Source organism: Cryptotermes secundus, unplaced genomic scaffold, assembly GCF_002891405.2.
Source record: "Cryptotermes secundus unplaced genomic scaffold, Csec_1.0 scaffold517, whole genome shotgun sequence".
Taxonomy (NCBI): Eukaryota; Metazoa; Arthropoda; class Insecta; order Blattodea; family Kalotermitidae; genus Cryptotermes; species Cryptotermes secundus.
The window spans coordinates 1,047,835-1,057,175 of record NW_019725008.1 but is presented as its reverse complement, the minus strand read 5'-3'; the positions used below and the strand labels follow the sequence as shown (position 1 = coordinate 1,057,175).

Below are 9,341 nucleotides of genomic sequence, written 5' to 3'. Positions count from 1 at the left end.
GAATCTACCCAAGTTTGATGTCTGAAAATGGAGCGGTGTAACGTCGCAATCCCTTGCAGATGATGATGATGATGATGATGATGATGGTGAAATAAACCAATAATTTTATCTGGGTACGAAAATTTGCCTGCCTATCACAGTGGACCCGCGGTATACGGCATGAACTGTCTTCGTTCGCTCGAACGCTGGGGTCGTGGGTTCGAATCCCACTAAATGCATGGATGTCTGCATGCGTTTATTCTGTGTATTGGTAGCGGCCTTGAGACAAGCTGATCCCCCGTCCAAGGAGTCCTATCGATTGCGTACAGGATTAAGACACTGAAAAAAGCGTCCAAGGTCCAGCAAAGGGCTGTAGAGCCATAGATGAAACTTGGCCTCTCACAATAAGGGAAGAACATAAATTGAGGGTTCTGGGTTGAAATGCCGTCTAATCTGGTAATAGCCTAAGAGTCTCGGGCCCACAGTTTTCCACCTGCTTCTGACTGTGTCTTGCTTGGTTTACGTTTCTATTCTTAAGATGGAGGCCACATATTCTTTCGAAACGTCGGCCTGTCTCCGAACTAAGTGGAGTTACAGCCCAGACAATTGTACTCTTGATAGCCACCACCATGAAAGCCTTAACTAAATCCAAAATAAACTGAGGATATTTGAGAGCATGTTACTGTGGAGAACACTTGTAAGTGAGAGGAAGTTACGGGAGGGTGGATTAAACATAAGATGTACTTTATCCTGTATTTTTGATATTTCGTTTAAAACTGAACATACTGTTGCAATACTTATCATCCATTGAGTCAAGAAGAATTCGTTCATTTAGACACTGGAAATTTTCTGCAAAATATTGCAGTCATTACGGCTGCAATGATTTTGTCCCCTTTTAGCATAACATTATACAGAATGTTCAGTCAAGGAGGAAACCTCGCAAAACCGTTAACCGGGTCCAATATTTCTCACAGATTGCTGCTGTAACTGTAACGGCGCGCGTTTATCAGCGCTAATGACTCATTCTGCTATCAGCAGTTACAGTAGCAATCTGTGAGGAATGCTGGGCCGGGTCAGCGGTGTTGCGAAATTTCCTCCTTAACTGAAGGCACTGTATGTTGTTACTCCGTGTCGGCATATATCAATTAGAAACGACCTTTGTTGTGTTATTTTAATATAATGAATTATATTCTACAGGAAGTATAATCTAACAATTCAATTAAACGGAATTCCCACAATCTTCTTAATTATTATAAACTTAAAAATCAAACAAGAGTATGTTTGGGGCCCCCTACGACAGAAGTCTGGGCCAAATTTTCCTGACACCCTCCATACGACTTGCCTATGTCTACAGTTGTTTCATTATTTGGTAACTATTGTCACGTATCCGGGGATTGCGTGACTAATAAGACGGGGGTTGAGTTTGATGGTCGAATTTATTGGACTTTTATACAACTGGTTACAATAGTTCACAAATCGCTCTCTGACACACTGTCATCTTCTTCCGACTGTACACGCCACTGGAACTGTTCGGACTTCCAACGGAACTCCTTTGTAATCTGTTGTACTTCTTCAATTCTGATCTGAACTACTCCTGATTACACCGTCTTCCGTTGTCAAGAATGCGTGTTTATTGGTCCGTTACCTAGCAATGGATGACCTTCTACTGTTGAGAGCGTATACTTCGGGAATGTGTTTACAGATCCGTTGTCTAGCAATAGACATATGTGTCACACTATTTAATTCATGGAGCAACCGCCATGCAGTGAGACGACGGAAAATAATATAAACTGAAGCAACAGGAACATACAGGGCATTATAAAAGTTGTCATAATAAACAAGTAATTCTGTTATTTCAGTAAAGTTTAAGAGAAATCCGAGCGAAGAAGAGGTTTCTGCGTGGGTGCTGCTTATAGCGGAGTTCATTGCCACCAATAATCTTAAGCTGTTTAATTATCTCTTCATTATTAATTATCACCGAATGGGTGTGAGAAGACAAGCGGCCGTTGTCATCTGTTACTTATCAAGTTATTGGAGTGCCTGGGGATTATTAAATATGTAGAGGAGTAATAAGTTTGTATAAATAAAAGAAATGTCTAAAGATAAATTATAATTGATATTGTACTTAAGAATGAGACATAAGTGTATTGAGGAATCGAAACGGGATGTCATTTACCCAGCCGAGCTGTCTGGAAATATAGCGTATCGCTTCCATTCCTGAGGTCACGGTTCAGTCCTACCTGATTCCTATCATCTGTGCGTCTGTTGCCCTCTGGTTTAGCAGTTCGTGTTGTGCGTAACATGGCGTCTGTGACTTTTGAGCATGTCGTGGTACTTCTGCTGGAGAAGATGACTAATAACAGTAACAACAAAGTTGAAACTGTCCCAGGACTTAAAGGCTCCTATGTTTTAGTCCTCTGCACTACACGGAGGTGAGTGGTCAGATTGACGCTAAAATTACTTTATCCCCAATTAAGTAGCTTCAGATACCAGTTAAAACGAATCTGAGTGGGCCCAAAGCCCTTCTAATCACGGTAGTGGAAAAGGAAGAAACGCTGGTCTTGCCAGTAATGTCTAACCCTCACAGACCAAGAAGATACTTTCAAGGCTATGTAAGCTTACAGTAAACCATATAAAAGATTTACAATAGACAGCCAGTGATGTATTATATCTATATAAATAAAAATGTAATAGTAAATAAAGGGGAGATTGAAAATACATTTAAAACCACATCTTATAAAATTATTATTATTATTATTATTGGCACTACAACCCTTTATGGGTCTTGGCCTACTCTAAAAACTTTCTCCAGCCATCCCGTTCTTGGGTCTTTGTTTTCCATTTAACAGGGTTCTTAACCCTGCGCCAAATCCCCAGCAATTCTGTAGGACTGATGTCTTCTGTTGGGGTTATCTCCCCTAGCTGGCTTATCCCAAATGTGGAGCGTCAGTAACTCGCCTTTTCGCCCTTGCATGACTTAGCTTTACCCAGAAGTCATGATGAGAACATGCGTGCATCAGACTGAGTAGGGATAAATGATATTTCTCAAGTCTTAACGATATTCATCTACCGGCTCCCCATCTTATTAAATACGTAGATTCACAAATCAGCTGTGTCGTTGATATAAACGTACGACCCTTCATTACCAACATTCTTTTTTTAATTAAGTGTTGTCTTAAGACATTCGTTTTCATACTTCCATTGTCTTTTGAGAAATGTGGTTCGAACCCCACCGCCCTTCCTTCAGATGCTATTCCTATCCCGAACTTACTATTTGTTCTTCTATAGCTGCCGCTTCTAGTTCCTATTTAGGTAAGTTCAAGTAACTATGACGCTGTGCGCAGGCGCCCAAGAGAGTGAATACAGGTAAGACTGAAAGTGAACATGTCCATTCAGCGAGAGGCTAGGACTCGCTGGAAGGAACATGGGACGACCCCTCTCGTTTTGACTCGCTCTTCCTGCTGCCGTGAGAGCGAGAGCCCTAAGTTCAAAGACCTTGCCAAGAATGTATACAGCGCGTGGTGTCAGGTCAGCCCAAAAGCCTCGCGAGGCCCGAATTAACCATCACGACCTCATTATTGCCCCTAGCAGCAATGATAAATTCTCAGCTTAAAAAGAACCGTAAAACGTTAATTTTACATTTCTGTTCATTGGTGAAATTGAAGATTTTTGTATGTCGTATCTACCTCGACTTACTGGAACAGTCGTGAAGTTAAATGAAAAGCGAAATACTTCCTGCGAACTATTTGAAAGCCAATATTCTTGTCGAATATGGTTCAACAAGTAATGTTTTAAAAATGTGATACAGTTTAGATATTTGGGAACAACGATAACAAATCAAAACCTGATTCAGGAGGAAATTAAGAGGAGATTGAACTCGGGTAATGCTTGCTACCATTCAGGCCAGAACCTTTTGTCTTCTCGTCTGCTGTCTAAAAACAAAAATTAGAATATATAAATCTATAATTTTGCCCGTGGTTCTGTATGGGTGTGGAATTTGGTCTCTGACATTAAGGGAGGAACATAGACTGAGGGTGTCTGAGAACAGGGTGTTGAGGAAAATATTTGGACCAAAGAGGGATGAAGTGATAGAAGGTTGAAGAAAATTGCAGACCGAGGAACTTCATAACTTGTACTCTTCTCCAAGTATAATTAGAATGATCAAGTCAAGGAGGAAGAAATGGGTAGGGCATGTAGCACGAATTGGGCGAAGAGGAATGCATATAGGGTACTGGTGGTAAAGCCAGAAGTAAAGAGACCATTGGGAAGACCAAGACGTAGGTGGGTAAACAGTATTAAAATTGGTCTTAGAGAGACAGGATGGGATTATATGGATTGGATTGATGTGGCTCAGGATAGAGACTGGCGGAGGGCTCTTGTGAACACGGTAATGAACCTTCGGGTTCCATAAAGTGCTGGGAAGTTCTTGAGTAGCTGCACAATTGACGGCTTCTCAGGAAGGGCTCAGTTCCGTGAGTACTGAATGCAACAATACGTCGGGTGATGCATATTTTCAGTGAAATTCCTATGCAAATAATATAGGATACCTACTTAGTATATTTTGATGTGAGTTCTACAGAAATCAAGATGTACATAAACTGCTGACTCAGTCTTGATTCATTTAATAATGCTGTTTCATTTGCAGAGGGTATGTACCTCGATGGTGTCAGCTTATAAACAACACGAGATACGGGAAGGTAAGTGAAAGAACGACTTCGCGAACTATTTTAAGGTACTAACTGCATGAAGCAGAGATTTCTTGAGGTGTCAGTAACTTGACTAACTAGTCATGACATTCCTCGCCTTTTATGGAACCCGCAGGTTCATTGCCATGTTCACAGAGACCGTCACTATACATTATCCTCAGCCAGCTGAATACAGTTCACATCCTTATAACCAGAGTCCTTAATATTAACGTACTAATATGGCATCTGCCAGTAAGAGCTGCATAAGATATCTTATTTAGGTTATCTTTCTGGAGTTGAGTTTACTTTCGCATTTTACCCTTTAAAAACGGATTGAATTGCTTTTAAATTCCTGCTGGTCCTCGCCAGCATAGTGATTCTTGGTACCGAGACCAATGGGACTCATTACCATATTTTACTCTCTGACATCTCCGGGAGCCTTCAGACTCTGCCCTCTCCTAAATTATATACAGGTATAAAACTTAAGATTGTACCTGCAAGAAACACCTCATGTCTCCGCTACAGAAATCAACCGGTCAATGCTTCTTAGGGGAAAAAAATCACTGTACATTGTGAGATCCATGCGAAACACACGAATACACTCTGTGTGCAGAATGCAGAGTTTCAGGACTTTAAAAGAATGGTACATACAGTATAAGAGCTACTAGTATTTTTCTCTTTGTTTTTAACACCAAAACCCTGTATCCACTCCTTCTCTCCCCACACGTGCTATATTCCCTACCCATCTCATCCTTCAGTATTAAACGTGGAGGTAGTGTCATACTTTCGTACGGAAGTTATGTTGGCATTATTGATGGCAGAAAAAAAGAAATATACCGTAGTATTAAGGTGGGTGGCATGCTATTCGTAACATATTTCATAGAACCATAACAGGCTGTCCAAATATCAGAATTGGACAGACACACACAATTAATGGGCAGCTGGTTATTTCTGGTTCTTTCAACCACCTGGAACCGGAATGTATTGTTAAAGAATGTGCATAACCAGAGCCGTCAACACGGCGAATTGCATAAAGTAAATAATATCAATTATCAAATCACACAGTTCCAATACATAAGAGGCTAATCCAAGTAAGATCACCAACGAAAATGAAGGTTTCTGAAATCATGCTCAAAGATAAGCTGTATATAAGGGGCCTTCAGATTCAGACTGTGGACTTTCTGACCCTCTTCCTAAAAAAGTAGCTCCAATTCTACCATACAAAAGCGTAGGGGAATACAAGTAAAATTAAGCTTCTTGGTAAAATCAAGCAAGGAAGATGAGATGGGCAGAGCATGTAGCACTCATCGGAAAATCAGAAATGTCAATAGAAACCGTAATCCAAAACTCAAAGGAAGAGACCCATTGGGAGACCTAGGCGTAGATGGGAGGATGATATCTGAATCGACACTAGAGGAGGTAAAGTAGTGGACTGTACGCAACTGGCTGAGGATAGGGTCCAGTTGCAGGCGGTTGTGAGCCCCGTAGAAAAGGGCACTTGACCGACACCTAAAATGCCCTAAAACCAAAAAGTGGTGAGAAGAACTTGTATGCAGAAAATGGTTGAATATAAACGAGGACATGGCATACAGAAGCCGATCAATGGCCACGCGGTCTCAGGCATGAACTGTATTCGCTCGCTCGAACACTGGCGTCGTGGGTTCGAATCTCATTCGGGGCATGGATGTCTATGTATGTTTATTCTGTTTGTGCTGTCTTACGTGTAGGTAGAGGCATTGCGACGGTCTGACCCCCGCCCAAGGAGTCCTGCTGATTGTGTATAGGATTAATAAACTGAAAACGCGGCCAGGGCCCAACAAAGGGCTGCAGAGCCACTGATGAATGAAATGAATAGCACTTTTTTTTTCCTTGGCACTACAGCTCCAGTGGGCTTAGGCCTACCTCCATGAACTCTCCGTTCACTTCGGTTTTTCTAGATCTTACACATACGGTAGGACTCCTTGGGCGAGTGAAAACGCACAGAAAAACGCACACAAACATCCATGCCCTGAGTGGGATTCGAACCCACGATCCCGGCTTCCGAGCAAGCGAAGACAGTGCATGCCTTAGACGACTCGGCTACCGTCATCGGCGAAATGAATAGCATACAGGAAAATAATTAACTGCAAAAATGTAACTAAGACAAAGTTCATAAGAAAATATTTATTTAGAACTAAATGTAAATGGAAGACCAAAGTTAGGAATGGATAGAGGAAGCAAAAATGTAAAATGTGAAAAGGGCGGGAGAATGTATGCATAATAATGGTGCAGAAGTGGCGGTATCGGTAGTGACAGTAACAAGCGAATTGACGTAAAGCATATAAGTACAATATTTGTACGTACTGTTTCTATGTACTGTGATATGAGGTCTCAAAGCCGGAATAATCCATTGCCAGACAAACGATCGCTAACACATGTTCCCCGTGAAAACAAGCCGGAAAGACCATTGGCTAGGCAACGGCTCATTAATATCGCCTAAAAACAGGAATAGTGGAGCCAGACATGGAATTATCCATTTGCCAGGCAACGGTTCATGTACGTTTCCGAGACAACGCATTCATGAAGAGCAGTAGTGGGACCCTTGAAGGCGGTGTTTCCTATTCGGTTCTCTGGCAGTTATAAAAGGGAGATCATTCTTCAATTCAAGAGATTCTTCATAGAGATTCGTCAGACAGGAGTCGTTCAGAAGGAGTTCAATGTACTTGTATGAGCTTTAATAATTGACAGTAATTGTATAGAAGCGCCAATAAACCCAATCATCGAATCCAGAACCCATTATTATTCGCCACGCTACCTCTTATACCTGAGAGTACTGTAGTTTGCACGTATGTTTGTATTGTCACGGGGTTTGGATTGGTAATTGGCTTTATTGGATGATTAAGAGTCGTAAAAAGTAAAAAAAAAAAAGTAACGCTATCCCTGTACCAGGCCGTGAAAGCCCCATAGGTTGTGAGACATTGAGGGTACCACATTATCTAGACAATCGGCTCAAAGATGGCGGTAAGGTTGTCAGCCTTACGCGCCGGCCGCGGTTCACTCCCCAGGAAAATTAATTCCTGGTACTCATTTCTGTTAGAGGCTGAGTCGACCCCAGGACCATAGTGTGGCTGGACGGATTAGGTCAATTGAAAGAAAAAATCCATGACCTCATCGGGACTTGTACCCACGACCTTCCGGCTTGTAGCATAGCCCCTCAACAAACTACGCTAGGGCGTGCCCTCAATTAAAATTCTTAAGTACAAATAATTATAACACTGTTACTGATTTTCACACTACAAATCAATCCACTCTAATTTTCTATTTCCGCTGGTCTTCACTATCCGTTTCCCGGCAACGGATCCACAACGCAGGAACTACAAAAGTCTCACTAAAGCACACACTCCCAATATCACTGTACTACAGCACACACAAAGCTCCCAATTGACACGTTAAGTATTCACAGGTCGACTTCTAATTCTCCTATCGATAACTGAACTGGTAGGTGCCGTTGTTTTCCCATTCTCTTGACTGAACTAATTCTAAGCTACAACAGTTCCTCGTTATATAGGTTCCGCAAGGTCCATACAGAAAACATAGCTTCCTCTATTGTTGCGTGATGCAAACCACATAGAAAACACAGCTTCCTCTACTGTTGCGTGGCGCGTGTATTGGAACGTGTTTACCGAGCGGTTGCTTAGCAATGCTTTGATCAAATTTATTACAGTATGTACTGAAACAGCACACCACAGAAACCTGACGTTATGTGGATACAAGTACAGTGCGTTCAGTTAAGGAGGAAACTTCGCAACACCACTGACCCGGCCCAAAATTCCTCAGACTGCTGCTGTAACTGCTGATACAATGAGTCATTAGCGCTGATAAACGCGCGCCGTTACAGTTTAGCGATCTGTGAGGAATGTTGGGCCCGGTCAGCGGTGTTGCGAAATTTGCTCCTTGACTGAACGCCCTGTACTTTGGCTGTAATCAAACTCGACTCAATAAACTAAATTAAACTTGACCGCTGTCAGATTCTCAAGATGGACTCTTTTTTCCAGGGAGTTAATTATTACACTTTGCACCTTACGACTAATATGAAACTTCACACAGAAATGAGCAGAATCCTTATAACCACGCCTCGTGGTGTGTTCAGGTGGCTGGGAATATGCGGAGTAAGTAGTCGCCCTACAATGGACAGTTTCCAGCTTTGGCTCTACCGGTTACAAAAACCTATTCTGATCCTGATATAAACCAAGAAGTCAGTTTCATGGTATAATGTCAAGACCTTGAAAGACATTTCAAAACTTTACTCTTTCACTTGTAAACTTACAAACGATGGTAAATAGTTTTAGCAAGGGTAATTCTTGTTATTTCTTAGATAACAAACGATTTGTTTGCGTATCATAGAACTTGTTTATTTTATTTGCATGTGTGACGCACCCAATACTCCTCTATCTACGCTGCGACCCCTTACAAGACGTCATGGCCTCATTTTCACGACAATTCCTGACGCAGAACGTCGAACGGAAAGTTTTTCAACGCCGAATGGAAGAGCAACAAATGCAGCTAGAAAAGGAACAGCTGTTTCAAATCCACAATCACCTAACCACCTCCAGCTTCCTCATTGAAAAAAAAAATGTTGATAAGAGAAACCATGGACCACATGGTTGGCATCAAAATGACGAGTAAATGCGTAGGGGC

The 9,341-nt window shown here is 41.8% G+C and overlaps 1 long non-coding RNA gene across 1 annotated transcript; it reads left to right on the top strand.

Moving 5' to 3' along the window:
- Positions 1-2,336: 2,336 nt before the first annotated feature.
- On the top strand, positions 2,337-8,806 carry LOC117282221. Its single transcript, XR_004512879.1, has 3 exons — positions 2,337-2,411; positions 4,625-4,676; positions 8,699-8,806. It is a non-coding gene; the product is annotated as an uncharacterized LOC117282221 (long non-coding RNA).
- The last annotated feature ends 535 nt before the right edge of the window (positions 8,807-9,341 follow it).